Consider the following 21,841-nt stretch of genomic DNA (forward strand, 5'->3'; position numbering starts at 1 on the left):
TATTTTGTTGCGAATCCTTTGGAGGCAATCACTGCCTTAAGTCTGGAACCCATGGACATCACCAAAAGCTGGGTTTCCTCCTTCTTAATGCTTTGCCAGGCCTTTACAGCCGCAGCCTTCAGGTCTTGCTTGTTTGTGGGTCTTTCCGTCTTAAGTCTGGATTTGAGCAAGTGAAATGCATGCTCAATTGGGTTAAGATCTGGTGATTGACTTGGCCATTGCAGAATGTTCTACTTTTTTGCACTCATGAACTCCTGGGTAGCTTTGGCTGTATGCTTGGGGTCATTGTCCATCTGTACTATGAAGCGCCGTCCAATCAACTTTGCGGCATTTGGCTGAATCTGGGCTGAAAGTATATTCCGGTACACTTCAGAATTCATCCGGCTACTCTTGTCTGCTGTTATGTCATCAAAAAACACAAGTGACCCAGTGCCATTGAAAGCCATGCATGCCCATGCCATCACGTTGCCTCCACCATGTTTTACAGAGGATGTGGTGTGCCTTGGATCATGTGCCGTTCCCTTTCTTCTCCAAACTTTTTTCTTCCCATCATTCTGGTACAGGTTGATCTTTGTCTCATCTGTCCATAGAATACTTTTCCAGAACTGAGCTGGCTTCATGAGGTGTTTTTCAGCAAATTTAACTCTGGCCTGTCTATTTTTGGAATTGATGAATGGTTTGCATCTAGATGTGAACCCTTTGTATTTACTTTCATGGAGTCTTCTCTTTACTGTTGACTTAGAGACAGATACACCTACTTCACTGAGAGTGTTCTGGACTTCAGTTGATGTTGTGAATGGGTTCTTCTTCACCAAAGAAAGTATGCGGCGATCATCCACCACTGTTGTCATCCGTGGACGCCCAGGCCTTTTTGAGTTCCCAAGCTCACCAGTCAATTCCTTTTTTCTCAGAATGTACCCAACTGTTGATTTTGCTACTCCAAGCATGTCTGCTATCTCTCTGATGGATTTTTTCTTTTTTTTCAGCCTCAGGATGTTCTGCTTCACCTCAATTGAGAGTTCCTTAGACCGCATGTTGTCTGGTCACAGCAACAGCTTCCAAATGCAAAACCACACACCTGTAATCAACCCCAGACCTTTTAACTACTTCATTGATTACAGGTTAACGAGGGAGACGCCTTCAGAGTTAATTGCAGCCCTTAGCGTCCCTTGTCCAATTACTTTTGGTCCCTTGAAAAAGAGGAGGCTATGCATTACAGAGCTATGATTCCTAAACCCTTTCTCCGATTTGGATGTGAAAACTCTCATATTGCAGCTGGGAGTGTACACTTTCAGCCCATATTATATATATATATAATTGTATTTCTGAACATGTTTTTGTAAACAGCTAAAATAACAAAACTTGTGTCACTGTCCAAATATTTCTGGACCTAACTGTATATTTTGATTTTAAGATGCACCCCTCATTTTCCTCCCAAATTTTTGGGAGAAAAAGTGCGTCTTATAATCCGAAAAATACGGTATATTTGTTTATTTTTTAAGGGATTTTAATTCCATTTTCTTTAGTTTTGCCTCTAGCTTTTTGTCAATAACAAACCTTTAACCCCTTCATACCATGCCCATTTTCCATTTTTGTTTTTCCTCCCCTTCCTCCAGGAGGCACTACTCTGTATAGCAGAAATGACAATCTCCCATGAACGCCAGCTAAGCGGATCATAGTAAAACAAAACAATCACTGATCTGGGGGAGAACAGCCAGAGAAAACACTTCCAGCAGCCAACAAAGGCACTCAAACAGTGAAATCCTAGGTGCATTGCCCCCTGGGAAGTATGCAAATGAAAAAAGGTCAGTGGAGCCTCTGTTAGGAGTCTCAACACAGAACTAGCCAGATATCCCTCCGGGATCAGTGATTGTTTTGTTTTGTTGGTCTACTAGGCATTGCTCCCACCTGGCCAGAATCCTACTTCACACTGATGAGGGGCAACACCCCGAAACAACTGTCTCTGGATGGATATCTGGCCTTGGTATTTCCCTTGTCATATCTTTAAACTCGTCAAAGAGTTTGATATTGACTAAAAGGGCCACTTAATATGGTGGTTATGGTGGTCTCCTAAAAAGAGCCACTCCTTGGCTAGGTCCTTCCCGGAGGGATATCTGGCTAGTTCTGTGTTGAGACTCCTAACAGAGACTCTACGGACCTTTTTTCAAGAGAATCATAGTGACAGACACAGGGGTGATCAACTAACCCTTGGCTGTCATGGGCGCACGGATTGGAGCAGGCAATGACACGCCCCTCTGCCGCCACATGTCAAATCCCACTGTCAGATATTTACAGTGGGACTTAACTGGTTAACAATGACAAAGTACTGGTACTAATGACAAAGTTAGAGGCAGGTGGAAGGTCCTTAAAAATAATTACAGGGAACTAGGAGAGAGGCTGAAGTCCAGGACCTCCAAGGTGGTGTTTTCAGAAATACTACCGGTGCCAAGAGCGTCACTAGAAAGACAGTGGGAGCTTAGGGAGATAAATACATGGCTTAGAAATTGGTGCAGGAAGGAAGGGTTCGGGTTCATGGAGAACTGGGCCGAGTTTTCAGTTGGCTACAGGCTCTACGGTAGGGACGGGCTGCACCTCAATGGGGAAGGTGCAGCTGTGCTGGGGGAGAAAATGGTCAGACGGATGGAGGAGCTTTTAAACTAGGATCTGGGGGGGGGAGGGTAGTGGAGAAAAAAATGGGATAGATAGAGCAGATAGAGACAGTGAGACTGTAGCGGGCAATGAAGGATTAGGGGGGGATGGGACATGCAAGGAACGTAGGGAGGCTAGGAGTAATAAAGGTGTTAATAGTATTAAGTGTCTACTGGCAAATGCAGGGAAAAAAAAAAGGGGGAAAAATGCGCTGCTCAGAAAGGTAGTGATGAGGTTATTTGGGATGTAGATTTATTACTACCTGAGGAAGGGGGAGGTTATACCCCCGAAACACGTAGTGGCATGTAAATAATTAATAAATCTACATCCCAAATAACCTCATCACTACCTTTCTGAGCAGCGCAGCGAAACCGTGCATTTTTCCCCTTTTTTTTTTTTCCCTGCATCATTATCTCCCTATGGGAGCTCACGGGGCTGCTGCAGCCAGAACCAGGATCATACTATCCGTTTGAATCTAACACCAGGGGCTGGGGAATCACCGCATCTGTGATCACAGGACCGTCCGACCCGGAGGAGGAGCTGCTATCACACGCCGGTCCGGCGGCTGCACACTGCACGTGGAAACCCCGATCGTGTGAGCAGAGTCCTGCGGAGTCAGGAGGACGGGATCCCTGCTGACAAGGAGCGGTGAACTTGCGATCCCCCTTCAATACCACTAACAGTGTTGTACCTGACGTACAACACTATCAGGTGAGTGTGCACCTCACATTGTACATACCGCGGTACATTAAGATCCCACACAGGAGCGCCCTCTCTCTCTTTATTCATTACTGGCAAATGCAATAAGTCTTGCAAACAAAATGAATTAATTGGAGACTCTTATGTCAACCATGGATTATGATGTGGTGGGCATTACGGAAACCTGGCTGGATGAAAGCCATGACTGGGTGACAAACATACAGGGTTATAGTACATTTAGAAGGGACAGGAAAGACAAAAAATGTGGTGGGGTGTGTATATTTATCAAATCTAACCTAAAACCTGTGTTGAATGATGACATTGGGGGGGGAACTGCAACAATGTAGAGTCAGTATGGGTAAATGTACATGGGGAGGGGAACAATGGAAAAATGCTAATTGGAGTTTGCTATAAGCCTCCTAACATACCTGAACAAATAGAGGGTGAAATGCTGGAACAAATTCAAAAGGCAGCTAATAATAATAATCGGGTTCTTATTATGGGGGATTTCAACTATCCAGACATTCAGTGGGACATAGAATCTTCTGGTTCTGCTAAAAGCTGTAAGTTCTTACCTACTATTCAAGACAATTTCCTCTCTCAGATGGTAGATGAACCGACGAGGGGAGATAATTTGCTAGATCTGGTCCTGTCAAATAGACCGGATACAATTTCAGATCTACAAGTCCGGGAGCACTTGGGCACCAGCGATCATAATATAGTAATCTTCAACGTAATATTCAATAGAACATTTCAAAGGGGAAATGCTAAAACCTGGAATTTTAGGAAAGCTGATTTCAACAAATTAAGGGAAGAGCTTAAATGTGTAGATTGGGACAAAGTCATGGCAACTGGGGATACTGAACATAAATGGGGAAAGTTTAAGGATATACTGCTAGAGTCTTGTAAAAAATTCATACCCTCTGGTAATAAAAATGTCCAGGAATAAAAAGAAACCACTATGGATAAACAAGACTGTACAAAGTATAATAAAACAAAAACAAAGGGCGTTTAAAATCTTGAAGGCTGAGAATACAGAAATAGCATTTCAGGAGTATAAAGATATCAATAGGAAATGCAAAAAAAGAAATCAAACAAGCAAACCTAGTTCCTGAAACAAAAATCGCCAATGACATTAAAATAAATCCCAAAATCTTTTATAAATACATTAATGCCAAAAGGAAAACAAAGGATAGTATTGGCCCCTTAAAATATAACAAGTTAGTTATAGAGGATAAACAAAAGACTGAGATATTAAATAGGCATTTCTCATCTGTGTTCACCAAGGAACTGACTGTACCAGGGATCATTCAACAAGTGAAAAATCAAAGTTCACCACCCGATATAATTAATTTAACACAAGAAGAAGTACCGTATATACTGGCGTATAAGACGACTTTTTACCCCCTTAAAGTAATGGCTACAGTGGGGGGTCGTCTTATATGCCGGATATACGGGGGGGGGGTGTATATATATATGTACACTGCAGCGTCCAGGGGAGGTGGGGGCAGCAGCTCTGGAGCACAGGGGAACGCTGCGGGCTGCAGCCTTTGATCTCCTGCACCCGCTCATATAATATGCACAGCCGCTGTCCATCTCCAATGGTGCTGAAATCGCACGCAGTGAGGGGCTGGGGCAGCGGTGCATATTATATGAGCCTGCGTCCCAGTGTGATCGCACATGCCCACCCCTGTGTTAGATTTGGCCCCCAGGCTGCTGCTCATTCTAAAATAAAAAAGCTTTACTTACCCCTGCAGCGTTTCTCCCCGTGTCCCTGCTTCCACTGTGATCAGGCAGGCAGAGAGCTCAGCCTGCTGTGCCGATCACATGACCGCACTGAGAACCAGGAAGTGGAAGAACAGAAGCACGGAGGGAGACAGGAGGGAGCTCAGCGCTGGAGGAGATAAGGAAAGAGGGTTTTATTTTACTTTGGGAAGCAGCCTAGGGGCCATATCTGACACAGGGGGACTTGTGCGATCTATAGGGGCCATGGGCAGCACTATGGGGGAGATATCTAACACAGGGGGACTTGTGCGATCTATAGGGGCCATGGGCAGCACTATGGGGGCGATATCTAACACAGGGGGACTTGTGCGATCTATATAGGGGCCATGGGCAGCACTATGGGGGCGATATCTAACACAGGGGGGCTTGTGCGATCTATAGGGACCATGGGCAGCACTATGGGGGAGATATCTAACACAGGGGGACTTGTGCGATCTATAGGGACCATGGGCAGCACTATGGGGGCGATATCTAACACAGGGGGACTTGTGCGATCTATATAGGGGCCATGGGCAGCACTATGGGGGCGATATCTAACACAGGGGGACTTGTGCGATCTATAGGGACCATGGGCAGCACTATGGGGGAGATATCTAACACAGGGGGACTTGTGCGATCTATAGGGACCATGGGCAGCACTATGGGGGCGATATATAACACAGGGGGACTTGTGCGATCTATATAGGAGCCATGGGCAGCACTATGGGGGCGATATCTAACACAGGGGGACTTGTGCGATCTACAGGGACTATGGGCAGCACTATGGGGGCGATATATAACACAGGGGGACTTGTGCGATCTATATAGGAGCCATGGGCAGCACTATGGGGGCGATATCTAACACAGGGGGACTTGTGCGATCTATAGGGGCCATGGGCAGCACTATGGGGGCGATATCTAACACAGGGGGACTTGTGCGATCTATAGGGGCCATGGGCAGCAGCATGGGGGCGTTATCTAACACGGGAACGTGTGCAATCCATAGGGGACCATAGGCAGCACAGGGGAACGTGTGCCATCACAAGGGGGCTATATTCAATATAAGGGGGCCATATCCAGATTAAGGGGGCTAATTTTAGGATGGGGGGCTATGAGGGACATATACCCTATATGATTTGTTAGAGGGACACTGGCATTATAAGATGGACCCCATTTAACATTAAAAAAAAAAAATTCTCTTTTCCTTCACCAAATTTGGGGGTGCGTCTTATAAAGCGAAAAATACGGTATATATCATACAGCAGGTGGTCGGGAACCTATGGCTCGCGAGCCAGATATGGCTCTTTTGATGGCCGTATCTGGCTCGCAGACAGGGCTCCTACCTGTCTATGGGCAAATGCCGGGGCCCTGGAGAGCCGGGGGGGGCCTGTGACGGGGTGTACATCAGAGCAAAGAGAGACAACAGGCCGAGGATGATCCAACAGGTTTACTAACAGTAATATAACATAACTCACATCAAGAGCCATTAGAAAATAAGCACCAAGCCTCCCTCAGTACGGCAGGGAAGGTGCCAGCACTACTCATTACAGGAATGAAAAACAAGAGAACAAGAGTAAAGTGCAAAAAAATTGACAAAATTTTATTGAATACACAACAAGACATATAATTCATTAAAATGGTGCACTACCAGTATATCCTGGGGATGCCGACATAGAATAGACCAGTGTTAATGGCCAAAACAAATCAGAGAGACATACAAGTCACAGTGTATATATATTTGTGGCTACAACTGGCCTAAACAGGTCACGAATATTGGGAACATACCCAGTAACGAGGGAACTGTTAGATGGAAAATAAATAAAGGTCAAAACAAACCGTGATTGCCCACCATGTCAGGGTGGGGAATCATGGTGAAGCCGCTGGCTATGCTGCAAATAACCATAGAAATATAGCAGGGAGTAAACATACAATAACTATATAGCACAAGTGTGCAATTAAGATGTATTCCCTTACCTAAAGTGCTGAAGTGCAAGCTAAGCGAATGCAGGGCAGCCAGCCGTGGACACAGATAGTTCCTATGGAGTTGGGAAAGGCATCCTCAGGTGTCAAAAGGTCTCCATCCAACGCGCGTTTCGCGGGGATAGCTTTTTCAAGGTGGAAAACCAAGGTAATTACCTTGGTTTTCCACCTTGAAAAAGCTATCCCCGCGAAACGCGCGTTGGATGGAGACCTTTTGACACCTGAGGATGCCTTTCCCAACTCCATAGGAACTATCTGTGTCCACGGCTGGCTGCCCTGCATTCGCTTAGCTTGCACTTCAGCACTTTAGGTAAGGGAATACATCTTAATTGCACACTTGTGCTATATAGTTATTGTATGTTTACTCCCTGCTATATTTCTATGGTTATTTGCAGCATAGCCAGCGGCTTCACCATGATTCCCCACCCTGACATGGTGGGCAATCACGGTTTGTTTTGACCTTTATTTATTTTCCATCTAACAGTTCCCTCGTTACTGGGTATGTTCCCAATATTCGTGACCTGTTTAGGCCAGTTGTAGCCACAAATATATATACACTGTGACTTGTATGTCTCTCTGATTTGTTTTGGCCATTAACACTGGTCTATTCTATGTCGGCATCCCCAGGATATACTGGTAGTGCACCATTTTAATGAATTATATGTCTTGTGTATTCAATAAAATTTTGTCAATTATTTTGCACTTTACTCTTGTTCTCTTGTTTTTCAGGTTTACTAACAGGAATACAGGAACAGCACACGATTAGTCCACATAAAACAGATTCGGGGGCCCTTCCCGACAATCCTCGGACCGGATAACAAAGCAATCGTCCTTACAGTAGTCCAAAGAGTTCCACACAATCCCACGGGCCGCCACACAGGCCTAGCTCCGTCCGTGTCCACAGCCACCCAGGCTGGGGCTCCTGCTCTCTTCAAGTTTCAGCTCACTCTGAAGTTACAAAAAGGGAAATGCATTGTCTGTGCTCCTTGACCAGCCCACCATGTTTGTTCAGGGGGTAGGGGTCACACATACTATCATCAATGGTTTGGTCCATCACAGGGCTCCAATATGTCTGCCAGCCACAGTAGATGAAGGGATCCCCTGCTGTGCAGAACAATGACTATTCCTTCACTGGCCAATGCAATTACAGATTAGGTACACAACTCTGGAAAGAAGAGGACAGGCTATTTGCATAATCACATTAGATGCCAAGACTACAATTGTATGAGAGAGACACATTGAGACCAGTAGCTCCCCCAAGAAAATACATGAATTACAACTAATACAACCAGGGAAATATACATATCATGACATAGTATCACAGCATATACAGTGAGAGGGTAAATTACATCTTCACAGGGCCCACTCGGCCTCGTCAGTTCTCCTGTCCCTTGGCCGGGGCCCACTCGCCTTTATAGTTCTGCTGCCCCCAGCCGAGTTCCGGGGACCACAGTCCTCGGCAGCAATCTGCGGCGCCGTCACTTTAAGGCGCGCAGACATCCTGTTTTGAATTTCATCTGTGGGCGGAGCTACCGCCTTCTCAGTCCCACAGATGAAGGAGGCGAGCTTCTGTCCGGCGCTGTGTGGGCCCCCTCTCCACCGTGACCTAATCGGGTAAATGCCCTCCCCGCCTCCCCATTATGGGCCCCGGTGAGCTGCTTCTAACCCCCCAGATGTATGCCCTGCCAATCCCCCCCCGCCGATGCCGCGGGTGCTGTACCCGCCGAGCCGCGGGTGCAGGCCCCACAGAGCAGCAGAGTTGTGTGTATTTGTCTGTATGTAGCAGAGTTGTATGTGTTTGTCTGTATGTAGCAGAGTTGTGTGTATTTGTCTGTATGTAGCAGAGTTGTATGTGTTTGTCTGTATGTAGCAGAGTTGTATGTGTTTGTCTGTATGTAGCAGAGTTGTGTGTGTTTGTCTGTATGTAGTAGAGTTGTATGTGTTTGTCTGTATGTAGCAGAGTTGTATGTGTTTGTCTGTATGTAGCAGAGTTGTGTGTGTTTGTCTGTTTGTAGCAGAGTTGTGTGTGTTTGTCTGTTTGTAGCAGAGTTGTGTGTGTCTGTTTGTAGCAGAGTGTAGTACCATTGTTTCAGTCCAGTTGTGGCTTTATACAGTAGGGAGGAGCATTCCTTGCTGTACTAAGTGAACATTGGAGCGATTTAAAAACATATTGTACGGCTCTCGCGGAATTAAAATTAACATGTTGCAATCAAAGCAGACTTTTTTTCATTTGGGAGCGGGGTAGTCTTATACAGTGAGTATATCCCAAATTCTATATTTTTAGGGCAGAAGTTGGGGGTCGTCTTATACGCCCAGTCGTCTTATACGCCGGCATATACGGTACGCCTACGTCTGAGTAAATTAAACATTGACAAATCCCCAGGGCCAGATGGCATTCATCCACGAATATTGAGGGAATTGAGCTCCGTAATCGACAGACCACTGTATCTCATCTTTTAGACTCGCTTGTAACAGGGTTGGTGCCTCAGGATTGGAGGATTGCTGATGTGGTACCGATATTTAAGAAAGGTAAGAGGGTAAGATCCAGGCAACTACCATCCAGTAAGCCTGGCATCAGTAGTATGCAAAGGTTTTGAGGGCATTTTAAGGAATGACATGCAAAAATATATTGCAGAAAATAATATAATAATTGACAAGACAGCATGGATTCATGAAAGATAAGTCGTGTCTAACCAACCTGTTGGGGTAAGTGCAAACCTGGATATTGGTAATGCAGCTGATGTGATTTATTTGGACTTTGCAAAGGCATTTGATACTGTACCACATAATAGCCTTATACTAAAGCTCCAGAAGCAAGGACTAGGGGAAACTATAGGCAACTGGGTAAGGAATTGGCTAAAAGATAGGAAACAAAGAGTAGTCATAAATGGTACATTCTCTAAATGGGCCATAGTCAGCAGTGGGGTGCCGCAGGGATCTGTGCTAGGACCGATTCTTTTTAATCTCTTTATTAATGACCTTGTGGATGGGATTGATAGTAAAGTGTCAGTCTTTGCTGATGACACCAAACTATGTAGGATATTAAAAACTGACCTTGATAGTATAATATTACAAAAAGATCTAGATAAGAATGTTAGAATGGGCAGATACTTGGCAAATGAGATTTTATGTTGATAAATGTAAAGTAATGCACCTAGGACGGAGTAATCCTATAACTGCATATACATTAAATGGAAGTAAACTCGGGTCTACAGAACAGGAGAAGGACTTGGGTATTCTCATTACAAATAAGCTTAGCAGCAGCTTATTTGTCAAGCAGCAGCTGCAAAAGCAAACAAGATTCCAGGGTGCATAAAAAGTGCTTGTGACTGACTTCTATGCCCGCCACGTTCTCACACCAGCTCTCACGGGCGGCCCGAGACTGTGAGTAGCGGTGATGTCACGGGCCGCTCGCGGGAAGTGATCTGAGAATGCAGCGGGCATAGAAGTTAGTGACGAGCACTGACGTCAGGAGTGCAGCGGCTTCCATCACCGCAGGTAATGTACCTCGCTAACCTCCTGAAGTCAGCGCTCGTCATCCCCTGCAGTGACCTGGGCTGACCTCATGATGTTAGCTAAGGTCACTGCACTACTCTCCCAGCCAATGGGGAATGTTTTGTTCTTTATTGAGTGGGACAGTGAATATGAATCGTCGTGGGACCCCCTTATTGGATTACACTAAACCCAGATTTGTTTTTTCTTTCCAATCATTTGGTGAAAGAGGAAATGTGTTGGGGAGTGTTTTTCAACAATAAATATCAATAAAAATTTGTTTGTCGTCTTTTATTTTATTACTGCCTGGGTTAGTGATATCGGGTATCTGATAGATGCTGTGACATCACTAACCTCTGGGCTTGATGCCAGGTGACATTACACATCTGGTATCAATCCCATATATTACCCATATGTGTGCCACCGCACCAGGGCAATGGGTAAAGTCCCGGGACTGTCGCATCTAATGGATGCGGAAATTCTGGCCAGCTGCTGGCTGATATTTTTAGGCTGGGGGGCTCCCAATGACGTGGGTCTCCCCAGTCTGAGAATACCAGTCAGCAGCTGTGAAGCTTTATCAAAATTGGGAAGGACCGCACGCTGTTTTTTTTTTTTTAAATTACTTATTTATTGTACCAGTGGCTGCGATTCGTTGCAGTCAGACAGCTGTAAATTAGCGTGAAGGCGCGTCTGACTGTAATCAATCACAGACGGGGGGAGGGATGAATACGTATGAGCCTAATGAGCGGCCGACTCGAGAAGATCAAAGAGCTGCCATGGGAGCAGTGTGACAGCGGTGATCGGTGAGTATGTAGTACTTGCTCCTACCCCTTTGCCCCAGATTCTGTTCCCCATAGACCTTATATGGGGACCAGCATCTGGCCAGATACCCTGGACTGCATGTAACTCTCCTTCCACTTTTTTGTAGTCTGCAAAAAAAAAAAAAAACGGAAGTCACACGAATGACACACTGACCGTATACGGGACGGATGCGGTTGTCACACGAATGCCACACGGATGCATCCGTGAAAATACAGGACCGTTTTTTGCGGACCGCAAAAACGGAATGGTCGTGTGAATGTAGCCTTATGTGTATACTGTGCATAGGCAGAAAGCTGTCAATCAGTGGTGGGCGCGGGATTATACAGAATTTATGAATATCGAGGACTATATGGTAACAGGTCTACTAGTCTTTTAATGACAATCTCTTGTGGATAAAAGTGATTTTATCAAAACTACAGCTCAGTAAGTGACACATCGTTAGAATCAAAGTCTCTGTCTCTACATTATGCTGCTCTTGGAGTACGTGGGAAAAACCTGGTGACAGACTCCCTTTGAAGAATATGAAATAGTGAAAGAACAAATATCTGGGCATTGTTATCCTCTACCCTCCTCAAAATTCTTCTCAAATTCATAAAGGGATCCCTGATGTATTTATCTCATCAAGAAAAGCTGGGTGAGGTGCAAGGAATCCAGGAAAGATGGATATTCCTAGCAAAGTAAAGCTTGCTAAGGACGTCAGCGATTCTGTCACTCATGCCTGGATTTTTACGTAATGACAGGAAGGTTAATGTAACGGGGCCTGATCTTCCTTCCTAGTTTTCTCTATAGCCCTCAGTCGGTCAAGACTTTGGGTTAATTTATTACTATGCTCATAAGATGTGCAGCGAGTGTTCTTGAGCTGGAGAGTAAAACTGATGGGACATATTGTGTCTTTCCAGGGGACTCTGTGACTTAGCATTGCTCATCTACAGCTGGTTCCATTGGTGTGAGGCAACAGATCCTTTATGGGTGGATGGTAGTAAACCCCCTGTATAGCCGGGCAGGGGGCTATTTGTGCTTCGTGCCTGGATGTAAAGGCTTTGCATTTATTTTGCACACAGACAATAAAGAACAGTAGACATCGTGCTTGTAAGGAATGTCTGTATCACTGTCTCTGACTGCATTTTGCCTCCCACTACACAGCTCATCTTCACAGCAGACATTGATGTCTCAGGATCCGACAGACGGAGAAGCTCAGCCATAGTGATATAAAGGTTTATATAAGAAGTGAACCTAGTGGATCCTGACGGGACTCCTCAGAGATGGTGAGTCCTGCTGACCCTGCCCACACCGAGCTTCCCTGTTTCAGTGGGTGTCCACAGAAGGATGATAGACGTGGATGATGTAATTAGGACTCTCACTGTCTCTCCTAGGAGTTCTGCCTGGATTCTTTATTTTCATATGCTTTAAACCACAAATACCTACAGTACAGACCAAAAGTTTGGACACTCAAAGAGTTTTCTTTATTTTCATTCAAAGAGTTTTATTTTCATGACTCTGAAAATTGTAGATTCACATTGAAGGCATCAAAACTATGAATTAACACATGTGGAATGAAATACTTAACAAAAATGTGTGAAACAACTGAAAATCTGTATTATATTCTAGGTTCTTCATAGTAGCCATCCTTTGCTTTGATTACTGCTTTGCACAATCTTTGCATTCTCTTGATGAGCTTCAAGAGGTTGTCACCGTAAATGGTTTTCACTTCACAGGTGTGCCCTATCAGGTTTAATTTAAGTGGGATTTTTTGCCTTATAAATTTGGTTGGGACCATCAGTTGTGTTGTGCAGAAGTCTGGTGGATACACAGCTGATAATCCTACTGAATAGACTGTTAGAATTTTTATTATGGCAAGAAAAAAATCAGCTAAGTAAAGAAAAACGAGTGGCCATCATTACTTTAAGAAATGAAGGTCAGTCAGTCCGAAAAATTGGGAAAACTCTGAAAGTGTCCCCAAGTGCAGTAGCAAAAACCATCAAACGCTACAAAGAAACTGGCTCACATGAGGACCGCCCCAGGAAAGGAAAACCAAGAGTCACCTCTGCTGCGGAGGATAAGTTTATCCGAGTCACCAGCCTCAGAAATCTCAGGTTTACAGCAGCTCAGATTAGAGACCAGGTCAATGCCACACAGAGTTCTAGTAGCAGACACATCTCTAGAACAACTGTTAAGAGGAGACTTTGTGCAGCAGGCCTTCATGGTAAAATAGCTGCTAGAAAACCACTGCTAAGGACAGGCAACAAGCAAAAGAGACTTGTTTGGGCTAAAGAACACAAGGAATGGACATTAGACCAGTGGAAATCTATGCTTTGCTCTGATGAGTCCAAATTTGAGATGTTTGGATCCAACCACCGTGTCTGTTCGACGCAGAAAAGGTGAACGGATGGACTCTACATGCCTGGTTCCCACCGTGAAGCATGGAGGAGGAGGGGTGATGGTGTGGGGGTGCTTTGCTGGTGACACTGTTGGGGATTTATTGAAAATTGAAGGCATACTGAACCAGCATGGCTACCACAGCATCTTGCGGCATGCTATTCCATCCGGTTTGCGTTTAGTTGGACCATCATTTCTTTTTCAACAGCCCTCCAGGCTTTGTAAGGGCTATTTGACTAAGAAGGAGAGTGATGGGGTGCTACGCCAGATGATCTGGCCTCCAGTTACCAGACCTGAACCCAATCAAGATGGTTTGGGGTGACCTGGACCGCAAACTGAAGGCAAAAGGGCCAACAAGTGCTAAGCATTTCTGGGAACTCCTTCAAGACTGTTGGAAAACCATTTCCGGTGACTACCTCTTGAAGCTCATCAAGAGAATGCCAAGAGTGTGCAAAGCAGTAATCAAAGCAAAAGGTGGCTACTTTGAAGAACCTAGAATATAAGACATATTTTTATTTGTTTCACACTTTTTTGATAAGTATTTCATTCCACATGTGTTAATTCATAGTTTTGATGCCTTCAAATGTGAATCTACAATTTTCAGAGTCAAGAAAATAAAGAAAACTCTTTGAATGAGAAGGTGTGTCCAAACTTTTGGTCTGTACTGTATATATGATGCATCTTGGAGTCTGTCTTTCTCGCATACTTCTTGATCTAAAATCAATTGAAAAGTTCAAAAAGAAAAACTGTCACTAAGTTTTTCTACCCCATCTGAGAACAGCATGTAGGGGCAGAGACCCTGATTCCAGTGACGTATCACTTACTGGGCTGCAGTTTTGATTAAAAACTGTTTTATCTGCTGCAGGCCTACCAGTTCTCTGAATGCTGAGCTCTGTATAATCCCACCCACATCCCTGATTGACAGCTTTCTGTATACACTGTGCATAGGCAGAGATCTGCCAATCAGTGGAGGGCTGACGTAGTCATAAACGCAGTCATAAATACGCAGATTTACATGGCAGCAGGCTTACTAGTCATCTAGGGATAATCTGCTAATAAAACTGTGATTGTATCAAAACTACAGCTAGCAGCAAGTAAGTGACATATAGCTGGAGTCAGGGTCTCTCTGCCTACATCATGCAGCTTTCAGATTATGTGGCAAAATCCTGCGGACAGATTCCCTTTAAGGAATATAATTGTAACGTTAGGAGCATGAGCACATACTGCACAAAACCAACCATCTTTAAATATTTCATTTAAAACTCTGACAAGAATATTGGTAATACCTGACTCATCTCCATGAAGATGGATCCTACTTCTTAACATCCCAGTGAAGAAACTGGAAGTTCACAGCAGCTGTAATGCAAAAGACGCCATGAGCATAGCATGAGAATAGCGCCATCAATACATCAGATGAATGATTTTGGCTTTACGGCCTTGTATTATATACAGTAACAGTATATCTCTGTAATCACTTACATATACAAATTCATATATAGTATGCGGACATCAAATCTCTTTACATGTATTTAAGATTTCCTGAAAAGGAATTATATTTTAGTGATTTTTCTCAAGTGTGTAAGGAAGAATCTGCCGAAAAATATCATACCACAAATAAAAAAAAATAAATGCACAAGGTGCAAGGATCATTTTTAAGATTTAAGGATTTAAACTATGCATCTTCAATTCTTTTCCTTTCTACGCGACCTCACACCTGACGCACACATCCAACTATATATGACTTTCTGCCATGGCCACAAGATTGCTTGTCATGGTGCTTCCCCAGAGGACAGCTTGAGATTGCGTATTCCTCAGGAGACCCCATTTGGGGTCTTATTTGGAGGGGAATGTATACCTGTATTACACAAGTTCTCTGCTTACAGGCTCAGGACCTGAGAAAGCAACAATGATGCCTAAATAAAGCGACATTGTAATTCCTAAGCTCAATGGTGACCAACAAAGGTTTATATAAGCAAAAGGATCCATGTAACACTTGCTCCTGAAGCCGGATGCAAACATTTGTGTGTCCCAGTACATACCGAATGCAAAGCTGCTAACTCGACATCAGCTTGAAAAAGTATTCATACCCTCACTGTGAACTTTTATATGTTACACTCACAAACTTAAAGGGAACCTGTCAGGTGCAATATGCAGCCAGAACCACGAGCAGTTCTGGGTGCATATTGCTAATCCCTGCCTAACCGTCCCTGTATACACTAGCATAGATAAAGGGATCTTTAGCAAAAGTATTACTAAAGATCTTATATCTTATGCTAATGAGCGTGGGGACTAGTCCCCTGGACGTTAGTTCCCCTGGCTAATCGAATCCATTAGCATGTTAGTACACCCCTGTGAATGTGATAACATGCTTATGAATGTGTAGTGTCAGAGGATGATCTCACTCACCTCTCCGCCCAACACTGGATTTCGGCTCAGTGCGCATGACCCCGGAGTTTGGGTCATGCGCACTATGAAGCCGGGTGTACGTGTCCTGGCTTCAAACTGAAATAGTGCGCAAGACTGAAACTCCGGGGTCATGCACACTGAGCCGAAATCCAGCGTCAGGCGAAGAGGTGAGTGATATCATCCTCTGACGCTGCACATTCATTAGCATGTTAGCACACCACTAACATGCTAATGGTGCCATCTAGCCAGGGGAACTAACGCCCAGGGGACTAGTCCCCGCGCTCATTAGCATACAATAAAAGATCTTTCGAAATACTTTTTCTAACGATCTCTTTATCTATGCTAGTGTATACAGGGACAGTGAGCGAGGGATTAGCAATATGCTCCAGAACTGCTCGTGGTTCTGGGTGCATATTGCACCTAACAGGTTCCCTATAAATATATTTTATCAGGATGTTATGTGATCCACTAACACAAAGTAGTAAGTATTTGTGATGTGTAAAGGAAATTATACATGGTTTTCTAAATATTTTAAACATGTAAACCTGAAATTAGTGACGTGCATTTGTATTCAGCTCCCTGTAGTCTGTTCCCCTAAATAAAATCCTGAGTGACGACTTGCCTCCAGAATTAGTAAATTGAGACCACTTGTGTGTAATTTATTCTTAGGATGAGGGTGCACTCACACAAGCCATATGACTGGCACGAGTATTGTACTGCATCACTTGGCGCGGCCGGCTGCTCTCCTGACAGGAGCAAGTCGGCTGCATATATTTCTATGCAGCTGACACACTCCTGTCCGGAGAGTGTGCGACCATGCCGGGGATTCAATGAGAGACTCGTGCGAGTCATATGGCTCGTGTGAGCGCACTCTAACTACAGCTGTTCTGTGTAAGCCTTTGTTTTGAGAACATTAAAGATCAAATAGTGTCATGAAAATCAAGGAACACACCAGACAGGTCAGGGATAAAGTTAAGGAGAAGAGTAAAGTAGGGTTAGGTTATAAATAAAAAAAATAAACTCCAAAGTTGAGATTTTTGGGCTAAATGCAAGATGCTATTTGTGGTGAAAATCAAACACTACATGTCACATTGAAACCACCATACCCACCAAAAAAAATGTGGTGGGAGCATGATGCTGTGGGAAGGCCTTTCTTCAGCAGGGGCAGGGAAGCTGGTCAGAGTTCATGGGAAGATGCATGGAGTTAAATACAGGGCAATCCTGGAGGAAAACTTGCTAGAGGCTGCAAGAGACTTGAGACTGGGGTGTTGGTTCACTTTCTAGCAGGACAACGACACTAAATATACTACCAGAGCTACAATGGAAAGGTTTAGATCAAAGCATCTTCATGTGTGAATGGCCCAGTCACAGTCCAGACCTAAATCCCATTGAGAATCTGTGGAAAGGCTTGAAAATCGCTGTTCTCAGATGCTCTCCATACAATCTCACTGAGCTAGAGCTATTCGGCAAAGAAGAATGGGCAAAAATTTCAGCCTCTAGATGTGCCTCAAAAGACTTGTAACAGTAATTGCAGCGAAAAGTAGTTTTACAAAGTATTGACTCAATAACAAGGAAACAAAGGAAGAGTAATGTATATCATTGGAGTGTCAAGAGCTATATGGGAAGATATCTGTGTCTCTATATCTAACTGTAAAAGATATACTTAGGCCCGTTTCACACGTCAGTGAAAAACACTGACGTTCTTCACTGACGTGTAAAACACGCACATGGCCCTCCGTGTTCCGTGATTCACGGCACACGTGGGTTGTCCATGTGCAATCCGTGATTGCAAATGGACATTACTCATCTGCCTTCGATCCTGCTGTCCATGGTGCTGATCTCCTTGGGTCTCCAGCGTCCGCCCACCGCTCTCAGCACCTACTTCCGGGTCGGCAGTTCCTGCTTTCATGAATATTCATGAGCCAGGCAGGAGCTGCCGAGAGCGGAGCAGGCACAGCGAATCGCAGGCAAGGTAAGTTGAAAATGTTTAATATTTAATATGTCAGTGTTTTTCTGGTAGGTGTTTCACTGATCACACACGGATCACACCATAGTGGGGTCCGTGGGTCATCAGTGATGCCAGACAAAAACTGACATGTCTCCATGCAGAATTACAGACACGCGTGTACGCTGCACGGAGACACGTTCAGTTAAAAATCACTGATGTGTGAGCAGACCCATTGATTAGAATGGGTCTGCGTATGTCAGTGATTATGGTACGTATAAAAAAAAAGCACAAACGTACCAGAATCACTGACGTGTGAAAGGCGCCTTAGACGTGGACAATAGTGGCAACCGGACTCCCAATGCTGAGTGACGTCCACCCCAAAGTATTGCCTCAGGGGATGAATACAAATGCACGTCAGTTTTCAGATTTAGATTTTTAATATATTTAGAAAACCATGTACCTTTACACTTACTTGCTACTTTGTTTTGATTTATTATATAAAATCCCAATGGGTGTAACATGGAAAAAAAAAAGTGGAAAAGTTTACAGGGTATGAATACTTGTCCAAGGCACCTTATATGCCTGCAAGGGTGTTAAGTTTGGATCCAGAGACCAGCGGCTTCTACACATATGAATGCAGCCTAAGGTAATGATTTATCATGAAACTATTGGACAACCCTTACTTAAATGTCCCACATAAAGTAATTAAAAAAAAATAAAAAATCAAGTCCCGGGCCAGCTCCACTCCAACAGGGTAGTGAAGACTACAGCCAATCATCAGCCGATTGGCTGCAGTGGTCACATGACATATTAATGTCACCTGATTGGAGGCACACTACTGACATCAGAGTGGAGGTACCAGTCCAGGAAGTGAAAATATGTTCTTATTTTTATGTGGGGAAAAATGGTTGTGAAAGAGATCCTGTCAGGTCGCCAGTGCACCCAGCAGCACGAGCAGTTCTGGGTGCATATCTAGAATTCCTGCCTAAAGTCCCAGCATATGTAAACAGATCTTTAGAAAAAGTATGTCTTAAGACAGTTTATACGACACTAATAAGGGCTACAACTAGTCGCAAGTGCGTTAGTTCCCAGACTAGTCGGCCCTCTTAGCATGTTATCACGCCCCTGTGGGTGTGATAACATGCTTCACAACAGCCAGTGTAAGGCGCAAGACACACGGCATGAAAATCGGTGCGAGTGGAGTGCAATAAAACATCGTATTTCACTCGGACTAAATATTAGCCTGTGTGACAGCACACATGAGCGATTATTTTCTCAGCCCTAATCGGGCAGAGAAAACAATCACAGCATGCTGCCACTGTAATGTGACACGCTTTCTCTCGCACCCATTCAAGTGTATGGGGGCAAGAGAAAAATCGCACTGCAATCGCAGTATGACCGGAAGTGCGGACCACTTCAGATCATGTATAGTGAGCCTCTCTAAAGCCGAGATGCATACACCTGTGGGTGGAGGATCAGCTGTGGGTGAAGGATCAGTAGTCGATGGAGGATCAGTAGTGGGTAGATCAGTAGTGGAGGAGTGGCAGTGTAGATGGAGGATTAGTAGTGGGTGGGGGATCAGTAGGGGAGGAGCGGCAATGTAGATGGGGATCATTAGTGGGTGAAGGATTGGAAGGGGAGAAGCAGCAGTGTAGATGGAGGGTCAGTAGTGGTTGGAGGATCAGTAGTCAAGGAGATTAAGTAGAGATGGAGGATGAGTAGTGAGCGTAGGATCAGTAGAGGAGTGGCAGTATAAATGTAGGATTAGTAGTGGGTGAAGGATCAGTAGGGGAGGAGCGGCAGTGTATATGGTGTATCAGTAGTGGCAGAGCAGCAGTATAGATGGAGGATCAGTAGTGGAGGAGCAGCAGTGTACATGGAGGATCACTAGTGGGTGGGGGATCAGTAGGGGAGGAGCGGCAGTGGAGGATCAGCAGTGTAGATGGATGATCAGTAGTGAAGGAGCAGCAGTGTAGATGGAGGATCAGCAGTGAAGGAGCAGCAGTGTAGATGGAGGATCAGTAGTGAGTGGAGGATCAGTAGTGAAGGAGCAGCAGTGTAGATGGAGGATCAGTAGTGAGTGGAGGATCAGTAGTGAAGGAGCAGCAGTGTAGATGGAGGATCAGTAGTGAGTGGAGGATCAGTAGTGAAGGAGCAGCAGTGTAGATGGAGGATCAGTAGTGAGTGGAGGATCAGTAGTGAAGGAGCAGCAGTGTAGATGGAGGATCAGTAGTGAGTGGAGGATCAGTAGTGAAGGAGCAGCAGTGTAGATGGAGGATCAGTAGTGAAGGAGCAGCAGTGTAGATGGAGGATCAGTAGTGGGTGGGGGATCAGTAGGGGAGGAGCGGCAGTGTTGTTGGAGGATCTGTAGTGGGTTGAGGATCTGTAGTGGGTGGGGGATCAGTAGGGGAGGAGCGGCAGTGTAGATGGAGGATCAGTAGTGGGTGGGGGATCAGTAGGGGAGGAGCGGCAGTGTTGTTGGAGGATCTGTAGTGGGTTGAGGATCTGTAGTGGGTGGAGGATCAGTAGTGAAGGAGCAGCAGTGTAGATGGAGGATCAGTAGTGAGTGGAGGATCAGTAGTGAAGGAGCAGCAGTGTAGATGGAGGATCAGTAGTGGGTGGGGGATCAGTAGGGGAGGAGCGGCAGTGTTGTTGGAGGATCTGTAGTGGGTTGAGGATCAGTAGTGGGTGGGGGATCAGTAGGGGAGGAGCGGCAGTGTAGATGGAGGATCAGTAGTGGGTGGGGGATCAGTAGGGGAGGAGCGGCAGTGTAGATGGAGGATCAGTAGTGGGTGGGGGATCAGTAGGGGAGGAGCGGCAGTGTTGTTGGAGGATCTGTAGTGGGTTGAGGATCAGTAGTGGGTGGGGGATCAGTAGGGGAGGAGCGGCAGTGTAGATGGAGGATCAGTAGTGGGTGGGGGATCAGTAGGGGAGGAGCGGCAGTGTAGATGGAGGATCAGTAGTGGGTGGGGGATCAGTAGGGGAGGAGCGGCAGTGTAGATGGAGAATCAGTAGTGGGTGGGGGATCAGTAGGGGAGGATCGGCAGTGTAGATGGAGGATCATTAGTGGGTGGGGGATCAGTAGGGGAGGAGCGGCAGTATAGATGGAGGATCAGTAGTGGGTGGGGGATCAGTAGGGGAGGAGCGGCAGTATAGATGGAGGATCAGTAGTGGGTGGGGGATCAGTAGGGGAGGAGCGGCAGTGTAGATGGAGGATCAGTAGTGGGTGGGGGATCAGTAGGGGAGGAGCGGCAGTGTAGATGGAGGATCAGTAGTGGGTGGGGGATCAGTAGGGGAGGAGCGGCAGTGTAGATGGAGGATCAGTAGTGGGTGGGGGATCAGTAGGGGAGGAGCGGCAGTGTAGATGGAGGATCATTAGTGGGTGGGGGATCAGTAGGGGAGGAGCGGCAGTATAGATGGAGGATCAGTAGTGGGTGGGGGATCAGTAGGGGAGGAGCGGCAGTGTAGATGGAGGATCAGTAGTGGGTGGGGGATCAGTAGGGGAGGAGCGGCAGTGTAGATGGAGAATCAATAGTGGGTGGAGGATCCTAGGGGATTAATAGTGAAGGAGTGGCACTGTATAGGGAGTATCACTAGTGGCAGAGCAGCAGTATAGATGGAGGATCAGTAGAGAAAGAAGGATCAGGAGTGGCTGGACCTCGGGAGGGCTATCATCAGTTTGTTTATGGTTTTCACTGTGCCTGC

At 45.4% G+C, this 21,841-nt stretch overlaps 1 protein-coding gene across 5 annotated transcripts in view; it reads right to left on the reverse strand.

Moving 5' to 3' along the window:
• Positions 1 to 21,841, reverse strand: part of ATP8B4 (ATPase phospholipid transporting 8B4 (putative)) — a 500,578-nt gene that overhangs the window by 468,474 nt on the left and 10,263 nt on the right. For all 5 annotated transcript variants that reach the window (XM_075345819.1, XM_075345815.1, XM_075345817.1 and 2 more), the window contains exon 2: positions 15,069 to 15,138. The gene's annotated coding sequence lies outside the window, so the exon portion shown is untranslated. The remainder of the gene's footprint in view (positions 1 to 15,068; positions 15,139 to 21,841) is intronic.

This window comes from Anomaloglossus baeobatrachus, chromosome 4, assembly GCF_048569485.1.
Source record: "Anomaloglossus baeobatrachus isolate aAnoBae1 chromosome 4, aAnoBae1.hap1, whole genome shotgun sequence".
Classification (NCBI taxonomy): Eukaryota; Metazoa; Chordata; class Amphibia; order Anura; family Aromobatidae; genus Anomaloglossus; species Anomaloglossus baeobatrachus.